Raw genomic sequence first — 9,266 nt, forward strand, 5'->3', positions numbered from 1 at the left:
CTCCTTCATCCTGACAGCCTCCTCCATCCTGACAGCCACCTCCATCCTGACAACCTCCATCCTGACAGCCTCCTCCATTCTGACAACCTCCATCCTGACAGTCTCCTCCATCCTGACAGCCTCCTCGTCCATAGTTGGCCTCCCCACTGATTCTGAGGACATGACTCAGGCTGCAGCCATTCCCGGACCTGCACTTTCCTTCCGTGCATCGTCTGCAGGACTGGTGCAGATCTCCCAGTTCTCTCGGCTTTTTCTGGCAGTCCCATAGAGAATGATCAGGGCGCTCGTCCGACTTCCGCTCAGGGTATTTCAGAGCACATTTCTTCTCGGGAATGATGAAGGTCCTAGAGGTCGGATCTCCATTGATCGATCAATTTTGTGTGCACACAGCCACCACCAGGGGGAGCTCAGGAGGCCACTGCTTCCATACACGGTGAGCTCCTACACTCCCTGGTGGTGACTGCAGGCAGCCGGGGGTCAGCAGCAGCTGTGGAGCTTGGTATGAGGCTCTGTTCACTTCGGCATCACGTCTTTTGGCGCTTCTGACAAACGGATATCATTGACTTTATTAAAAAATGAGAATATAAATGTATTTCTGCCGAAATTTGTGACTTTTGCTCTAAGATTCCATGTTAGAGCTTCTCTTATTTCTCATTCAATCGCTCCTGAACAGATACGGAAATCTCGGGTCCACGCTTGGACGGCGTCAATCTTCATTAGAAACCGGTAGAAGGAAGGAAGGAAGGAGTTGTGGGAGTGGGAAGCAATGGCGGTCACGACACTGGATTACGAGCTGACCTGCTCCATCTGGACATTTACACCAGCCCGGTCATGTTAGACCAAGCTTCCCCAACTCCAGTCCTCAAGGCCCACCAGCAGGTCATGTTAGACCAGGGTTCCCCAGCTCCAGTCCTCAAGGCCACCAGCAGGTCATGTTTTCAGGATTTCCTTAGTATTGCCCAGAGGTGATAATTGCATCAGCTGTAGAATACAAGGGAAATCCTGAAAACATGACCTGTTGGTGGGCCTTGAGGACTGGAGTTGGGGAACCCTGTGGTAGACTGTGGACATAGCTTCTGCCTCGGCTGCTTTCAAATGTTGATTGAGCGGCAGATAGACAATGAAAATAATTCCTGTCCCAAATGCCGGAAAATCTGTTCAGCCAACGCTTTATCTCGGCTCAACTTTAACCTGGGGTACATAGCGGAGTATTATAAGTCCGTGAAGGGCGGTCAGCGCCCAGAGGAGGTGCCGTGCACCTTCTGTATTCTGATCCCTTCCACCGCTGCCAGGACTTGTGTGCGAAGCTTCGTTCTGCCGCCAGCATCTGGTGCGCCACAGCCAAAGCAAAGAACACATTTTAGTTGACCCCACTACGTCGATAAGGAGCAGAAAATGCCACATCCACAACGAAATTTCAAGTATTATTGCGTAAACCACCAGGCTAGCATCTGTCCATCCTGCTGCTTGTCGGAACACAAAGACCATGACCTCGAGCCCCTGGAAGAAGTCGTTCAGCATGAAAAACAGCGCCTGAAAACTATTCTCCGGGGCTTAAAATCAGAGCGGGCGTCTTGTTAAGGAAACGGAGGACGTCTCGCGCAGCATTTTCAAAAGCAAGGAGGAAAACCTAGCGCAAGTGAAAAGAGACTTCGAAGCCATGCGCAAAGAATTAAGCAATCACATTTTGGAAGCGCACGTCGACGCGGTAAAGAAGTCGGGAGACATTTGAGAGAGATCGCAAAACAGATAGGTGGCGAAATTAATTCTGTCTGCAAGAGAGGAGCCGAGATGTCCCCGGACGTAGATCAGGCTCCTTCCAGCACGATGGATCTGTTCTGTGCCTCACAAGAGCCAACAAGCACCGACACAGGCAACCAAGCAGCCATGGCCGACCGATACTTTGACAGGTTACTGATTTCCTTACTCTTCCAGAAATGCATAAAGCGTGTTTCCGACTCTCTGCCGCGCTTTCTGTCCAGTAAGCGGTACCATTTACAGTACAAAGTCGATTTACTGCTAAAAGTAGAACCCGCCAGTAATTATCTCAGTCTCTCCCCTGGCCTCAGAAGTTTATCATACTCCATGGAAAATCATGGAAACCACGCCATCCCGGTTTAAATCTAGCCAGGTCATCAGCATCGAGTCTTTCTCTTCAGGAAGACACTTTTGGGAAGTGAAAACCAGAAAGTTCGGAGTGAAATCCATCGGCGTTGCCTATCCCACCATGGAGAGATCCGGTTTAAAGTCCTTTCTATGATACGAGAAGTCCTGGTGCTTGATCTGGAGTCATAACCGCATCGAAGTCTACCACGACTCTGATTGCACGCAGATCGAATCGGAAGATGGCGTCATCCGCGGCGTCGGATTGTTTCTAGACTATGAAGCCGGACAACTAACCTTCTACAGCTTTTGTGGAAAAGTCACACGCCTGCACACCACCTCGGCCATGTTCACCGAGCCGCTTCATGCTGCCTTTTATGTAGTCGATGGCTGGATTAAGATCACCCCCCCAATGAAGCAACACAAATAGGTTCTCTTACCTTCTAACAAGTTCTTCTGTCAATTTTAAAATTTAAAAGGGTTGTCTAAGGTGTCACCAGTACAAGGGATAGGGAACAAGTTGACCGGTGCTGGTCTGGGAACGGAAACTGCACTTACTTGACTGCCTCGCCATTCATTCCCTATGGGGCTGCCTTTACTTTTTGCATCAACTCCATTCTAACAGGGAGTCTGGACCCCCACCGATCACTGGACGAGAGACAGCTTGATATTCATGGACAACCCCTTTAAAGTTAAAGGAAACTTTTATACACAACTTTTACTGTTATTTCACAAGTTGCCTATCTACAATGGTGTCAGAAATATTTTTTTTTTGGTTGCACTTAATCCTTAAAAGTTGTGTGTCACCTTTAGGAATAAGGAGTTTATACAGCGGGTGCTGTCAAAGTTTAGTTTTCTTTTTTTTCTGGGAGGGAGAAGTTTTATTAAATATTTTTTGTAAGGAACTGAGTGCTTGATATTAGGAAATGTTGCTAACGGGGAGCGGCCGACTGGTCTTAGCAGCTTACTGTTATTATTATAGATTTTTTCTTGTTTAATAGGTGAAAGTAAAGTTGCACTATGGGAATAGTTGTGAAGGATTAAAAGGGATTTGCTTATTTCTAGCGGTGGTACGCCTGTGTAGGCGCTTGTCTCCTAATGAAAAATTACGGTATACTTTTTTTGTAGAGATCCGGCATGCCAATCATAAGAAATGTTCAAGTGCACGGGGGTGTGTTCTGAGTGCATTGACACCCCCCAGTGCACTTTCAGCTTGATTTTCATGTGGCTTCTCTACCAGATTTCTCTTGATCGGATCTCTGTTGGGGACCAGCGCCTATACAGCGAAACTACGACGGGTTCCATAAAGTTCCATAATATGTTACGTGAAATGAATGCGGCTAGAAATGGCTTTCTGTAGCATCACATCTGTATTCCGGCTCATATCGATATTAAACTTTTTTCAGCATTTATCTTGTCTGTTTTTTTTATGCGTTTATTTCTTTACAGCAAAACGAAAGGTTTCTAAAATTGTGTTCACACGGTGCGCAGTTTTCGGTGTGTTTTTTTACAGCGTTTTTTCTTCATTTTTTTCCCCGTTGAGACCAAAAATGCTAAGCACTAAAAAAAAAAAGCATCCAATGTTCCTGAATTTACACTGTGTTATAATGGTCATAACCTGTGCTGTTCATACAGTGACTATACCGTGAGGTCTCGCTCACATGTCTGGTTTTCACGTGCTGTACTTGTTTTATCCGTGATGTTTGCAGATCAGATAGGAAACCATTACAGCCCCCGGATCTATTCACAAGTCTGTACAGCGTCTTGTGGGTGCGTCACATCGCCATGAAGACCTCGTGCCTGGCCGGCTAATCAGAAGACGCATCGGGGATCTAGGAAGATAAGAGATCGGCGAGCGTCCCAACCAGTGGCCAGAAACTACAGACCGGAGTCCCGTGATCCGCCGCGCTCTAATATGTTTCATACCTTGCAAAGGGTAAAAAGAAAAAATCAACAACAAAATTGCTGATTGTCCTGGTGCCTGGTTACTATTTTCTTGGTCACCGTATTTCCCCTTGGAAAAACAAAAAGCGATAAAAATGTTATTGTTCCCCAAATTTTATAAATAATAAAATATAAAAAAACATACATTTCTCCATAGGAAAAAATCAGACCCCCACAACTCTATTAACTAAAAACGTAAAAATAAAAATGTTATGGCTGTAGGAAAAATAAAAAGTGTGAAAATCGAGGCATCATGAAGGCGTTAAAGGGGTTATCTGGGATTAATTTTTCCCAAGCAAGGAGCTATACCTACCCTCCCCAGGTCCTGACCTATCCTTCTCCACTGCTCCACTACGTCATCTTACCGGAGAAGAAAAACAAATCCTCCTCCAAGATGGCGCGGTCCGCGCCTGCGCAGTAGCAGTTTTCAGATGACAGCTAGACACCGATAGCAGCTACTGCGCAGGCGCGGCGGGCGCCGTTTTCAAATTGATTTTTTTTTTCCCTCTAGCTGAATAACCTGAATAAAATGTATTATTGGCACACAAAACCTGCGATTTTGGTGCAGAGCAGGTGTCACGGCCGGCCACTGCCAACAGAAGCGTTTTTTTAAGTATATACAGATATTCATTATGCAATGGGGGCAGGTCAGTGACCTGTCAGCAGTCTGCATTATGAATACATAAGCAGAGCACCACATACATGAACCCCGCCTTAGGGCATGAGAATCTCATTAACAAAAAACTGAAAAATAAAGATTACACAACCACAAGATGGATTTTATCAACCAAGGTATCATTGTAATCAGTATAACGGCACCGACCTGACACTGTGTGTAGGTTACCGAGCACAATCCTGATCACAGGTTCCCTTTAATGAGGCAAACTTTGAGTTGGATCAAAAAAATTAAAGTTTCAGGTCAGAAACTTGTGTAAAAACATTGGGCAAAGTGACCTCACACACTTTCACCGACAAACGGTAGAACTGACTGTTTAGGTGCAAATAAGGAAATGGGGCAAGTGAGTAATAACTATGTCATGTAAGAAAAAAAAGTCTCAAATTATTCCAAGTAATTGGAATAAAATCATAGAATCGTAGAGTTGGAAGGGACCTCCTGGGCCATCTGGTCCAACCCCCTGCTCAAAAGCAGGATTCGCTAAATCATCCCAGACAGATGATTGTCCAGCCTCTGTTTGAAGACTTCCATTGAAGGAGACCTCACCACCTCTCGTGGCATCCTGTTCCAATCATTGATCACCCTAACTGTCAAAAAGTTTTTTCTAATATCTAGTCTGTGTCTCCTCCCATTCAGTTTCATCCCATTGCTTCTAGTCTTTCCTTGTGCAAATGAGAATAAAGTTGATCCTTCTACAATGTGACAGCCCTTTAGATATTTGTAGACAGCTATTAAGTCTCCTCTCAGTCTTCTCTTTTGCAAACTAAACATTCCCAAATCCTGCAACCTTTCCTCATAAGACAGGGTTTGCAGACCGGTCACCATTCTGGTCGCTCTTTTCTGAACTTGCTCCAGTTTGTTGATGTCTTTTTTAAAATGTAAAAATATTGAGAGTCCTCAGTAGTTGATACCTTTTAATGGCTAACTGAAAAGATGGTAACACATTGCAAGCTTTCGAGACTACTCAGGTCTCTTCTTCAGGCATAGACTAATACAAAATCTGAAGTCACATATTTATGCACAATACAGCATAGAAAAAATGCAATGGATAAGACAAGTGACGTGAAGCAGAATTATGATTATGGGAGAGGGAGAAACATAAATATTGGACCAGTACATAGATAAGGAGTCCGGATGTTTTATTGTCCTCTGATTGGTGTCTGGTTCTGTGTTGTGATGCCCCCACCAGGTCTTAGGAGCAAATTTCTTAATTGATGTAAAAAGACATAAATCCATGTGACACATTCATTCCAGCACTGAGAGTGTCAAAGGTCGTCATAAATTTATACTCCCAAACTCGTCTCTCTCTCTGAGATGTGAAGTTACCTTTCAATACCAGTAATTTCATATCCATGTTGCTGTGATCAGGGATACAGAAATGTTTTGCCACAGGTAGATCCATTCTTTTTTCTCTTATTGTGTGACAATGAGAATTTATCCTTGTTCTAAGCTTTTGCCCTGTCTCCCCCACATACAGACCCCCAGTTGGACATTTAGTACAAATAATTAAGTACACCACATTAGATGTGATGCAGCTGAAAGTACCTGGGATCTTGTAGTCCTGATGTGAGTTGGGGATCTTTATCTTGTCCGTGGTCATTATAGATGGACAGGTTTTACATTTCTGGTTGCAGGGAAAGGTTCCTGCAGCTGTTGGAGAGGACAGGGAGCTTCTGACAATGATGCTTCTTAGATTTGGGGGCTGCCTAAAACACAGCAGTGGGGGGTCTGGAAAAATGGATTGTAATCGGGCATCTTTTTGTAGTAAAGGTTGTAATTTCCGTGCAGCTCCCCTTAGCACTTCCAGATTTGGGTTGTAGGTGACTACTAGAGGCACCCGGTTATTTTCTTCTTTAGCTTTGTAATGTAGCAGGTGATTCCTTGACAATCTGGTGGCTCTTGTAATTTGGTTTTCAATTGTTCTTGGATGGTAACCCTGATTCAAAAAGGTCTTTTTGAGGTGACCAAGGTGTTTGTCTCTATCCATGGGGTTGGAACATATACGATTGTATCTGATGGCTTGGCTATAGATAATAGAGTTCTTTATGTGTTTTGGATGGAAACTGTCCCATTTAAGGTACGTTGGACGGTCGATTGGCTTCTGATACAGGGATGTCTCTATTTCATTGTTTTTTAGCTTAATGATGGTGTCCAAAAAATTAATCTCAGTACTGGAGTAGTTGAGTGTTAAATTGATGGTGGGATGAAATTGATTAAACTGTTCGTGGAACGTCTTTAGCTGTTGCTCAGACTCCATCCAGATGATTAAAATATCATCAATGAAGCGGTAGTAGGCCACGGGCCTGATAGGACATGAGGACAAAAAGTCGCTTTCAAGCTTTGCCATGAAAAGATTTGCATACTGTGGAGCCATTTTACTTCCCATAGCTGTGCCAGTCTCCTGTAGATAGATCCTGTTGTCAAATTCAAAGTAATTGTGGGTGAGGATGAATTTTATAAGTTTCACCACAGCATCAGCATCAGTCCCTGTGTTTTCCATGAAGAATTTGCAGGCATTTAAACCATCTTGGTGTGGGATATTAGAGTACAAAGATTCCACATCCATGGTGGCCAGGATGGTTCCTTCTGGTAGAGGACCTATTGCTGCTAGTTTATTCAATAGGTCAGTTGTGTCCTGAATGTAGCTGGATGTATCCTTCACCAGTGGTTTAAAATACCCTCTACCCATCCAGATACCTGCTTAGTGAGGGTGCCCACACATGAAATAATTGGTCTTCCTGGATTTCCAGATTTGTGGATTTTGGGAAGCATGTAGAATGTCCCTATTCTTGGAGTCTCTGGTATCAGGTCATCGCCAGCTCTTAAGGACTGGTCAGGCAGACAAGAAACCAACTTGTTTAGTTCCTTGTAATAGTCCTGTGTAGGATCCGACTCCAATTTTCTATAGTAGCGTGTGTCCATAAGTTGCCTGTTTGCTTCCTTCATGTAGTCTGACGTATTCATCATGACTATTGCACCTCCACCTCTTTTTTAAAATGTGGCGCCTAAAACTGGACACAGTATTCCAGATGAGGTCTGACCAAAGAGGAGTAGAGGGAAATAATGACTTCACGTGATCTAGACTGTATGCTTCTGTTAATACATCCTAGAATTGCATTTGCCTATTTTGCTGCTGCATCACACTGTTGACTCATATTCAGTCTGTGATCTATTAGTATACCCAAGTCTTTTTCACATGTGCTGTTGCTTAGCCCTATTCCTCCCATTCTGTATATGCTTTTTTCATTTTTATTGCCCAGATGTAATACTTTGCATTTTTCCCTGTTAAAAACCATTCTGTTAGTTGCTGCCCACTGCTCCAGTTTATTTATATCTTTTTGAATCCTCTCTCTGTCTTCTCTAGTATTAGCTATCCCTCCTAGCTAATAATATAAATAAATAAACTGGACCCTTAAGTGCTTCATTAGGGTAGAGCTGCAAGAACATGGATCTGCAGGAAGACGAAGCTTCAGAAATATGGATCTGCAGGAAGACGAAGCTTCGAAAATCAGAAATATGGATCTGCAGGAAGACGAAGCTTCAGAAATCAGAAATATGGATCTGCAGGAAGACGAACCATCAGAAATCAGAAATATGGATCTGCAGGAAGACGATGCTTCAGAAATCAGAAATCAGAAGTATGGATCTGCAGGAAGACGAAACTTCAGAAATATGGATCTGCAGGAAGACGAAGCTTCAGAAATATGGATCTGCAGGAAGACGAAGCTTCAGAAATATGGATCTGCAGGAAGACGAAGCTTCAGAAATATGGATCTGCAGGAAGACGAAGCTTCAGAAATCAGAAATATGGATCTGCAGGAAGACGAAGCTTCAGAAATATGGATCTGCAGGAAGACGATGCTTCAGAAATCAGAAATATGGATCTGCAGGAAGACGAAGCTTCAGAAATCAGAAATATGGATCTGCAGGAAGACGAAGCTTCAGAAATCAGAAATATGGATCTGCAGGAAGACGAAGCTTCAGAAATCAGAAATATGGATCTGCAGGAAGACGAAGCTTCAGAAATCAGAAATATGGATCTGCAGGAAGACGAAGCTTCAGTAATATGGATCTGCAGGAAGACGATGCTTCAGAAATCAGAAATATGGATCTGCAGGAAGATGAAGCTTCAGAAACAAGGCTCTTCTGGAAGATTAAACTTTAAAAACAAGGATATTTTGAAAGAGAACAATTCCTAAATACACATCTGCAGGAAGACAGAGCTTCAGAAAGAGACCCACTGTAAGATGGAGCTTCAGAAATATGTATCTGCAGAAGGACTGAGCCTCAGAAACAGGATCTGCAGAAAGATGGAAGAACTTGAGAAACACAGAAGTAACAGATCCAACAGTTCAGATTCTCGCTATTAGTACAGTATACGTATAGCAATGTGTTTATGTGGTCAGCCTTACAGAGAGCATAGAGCAAGGAAACTGAACAAGCAGGGAAGTTTATCATGTCTATATGTTCATACAACCCGGTGGTGATAATCGATTCCTGAACATTACTTTTTTAACAAGTGTGTGTTTTCCCTTTAGATTTT

This window comes from Dendrobates tinctorius, unplaced genomic scaffold, assembly GCF_039654945.1.
Source record: "Dendrobates tinctorius isolate UK_male_01 unplaced genomic scaffold, ASM3965494v1 ptg000257l, whole genome shotgun sequence".
Classification (NCBI taxonomy): domain Eukaryota; kingdom Metazoa; phylum Chordata; class Amphibia; order Anura; family Dendrobatidae; genus Dendrobates; species Dendrobates tinctorius.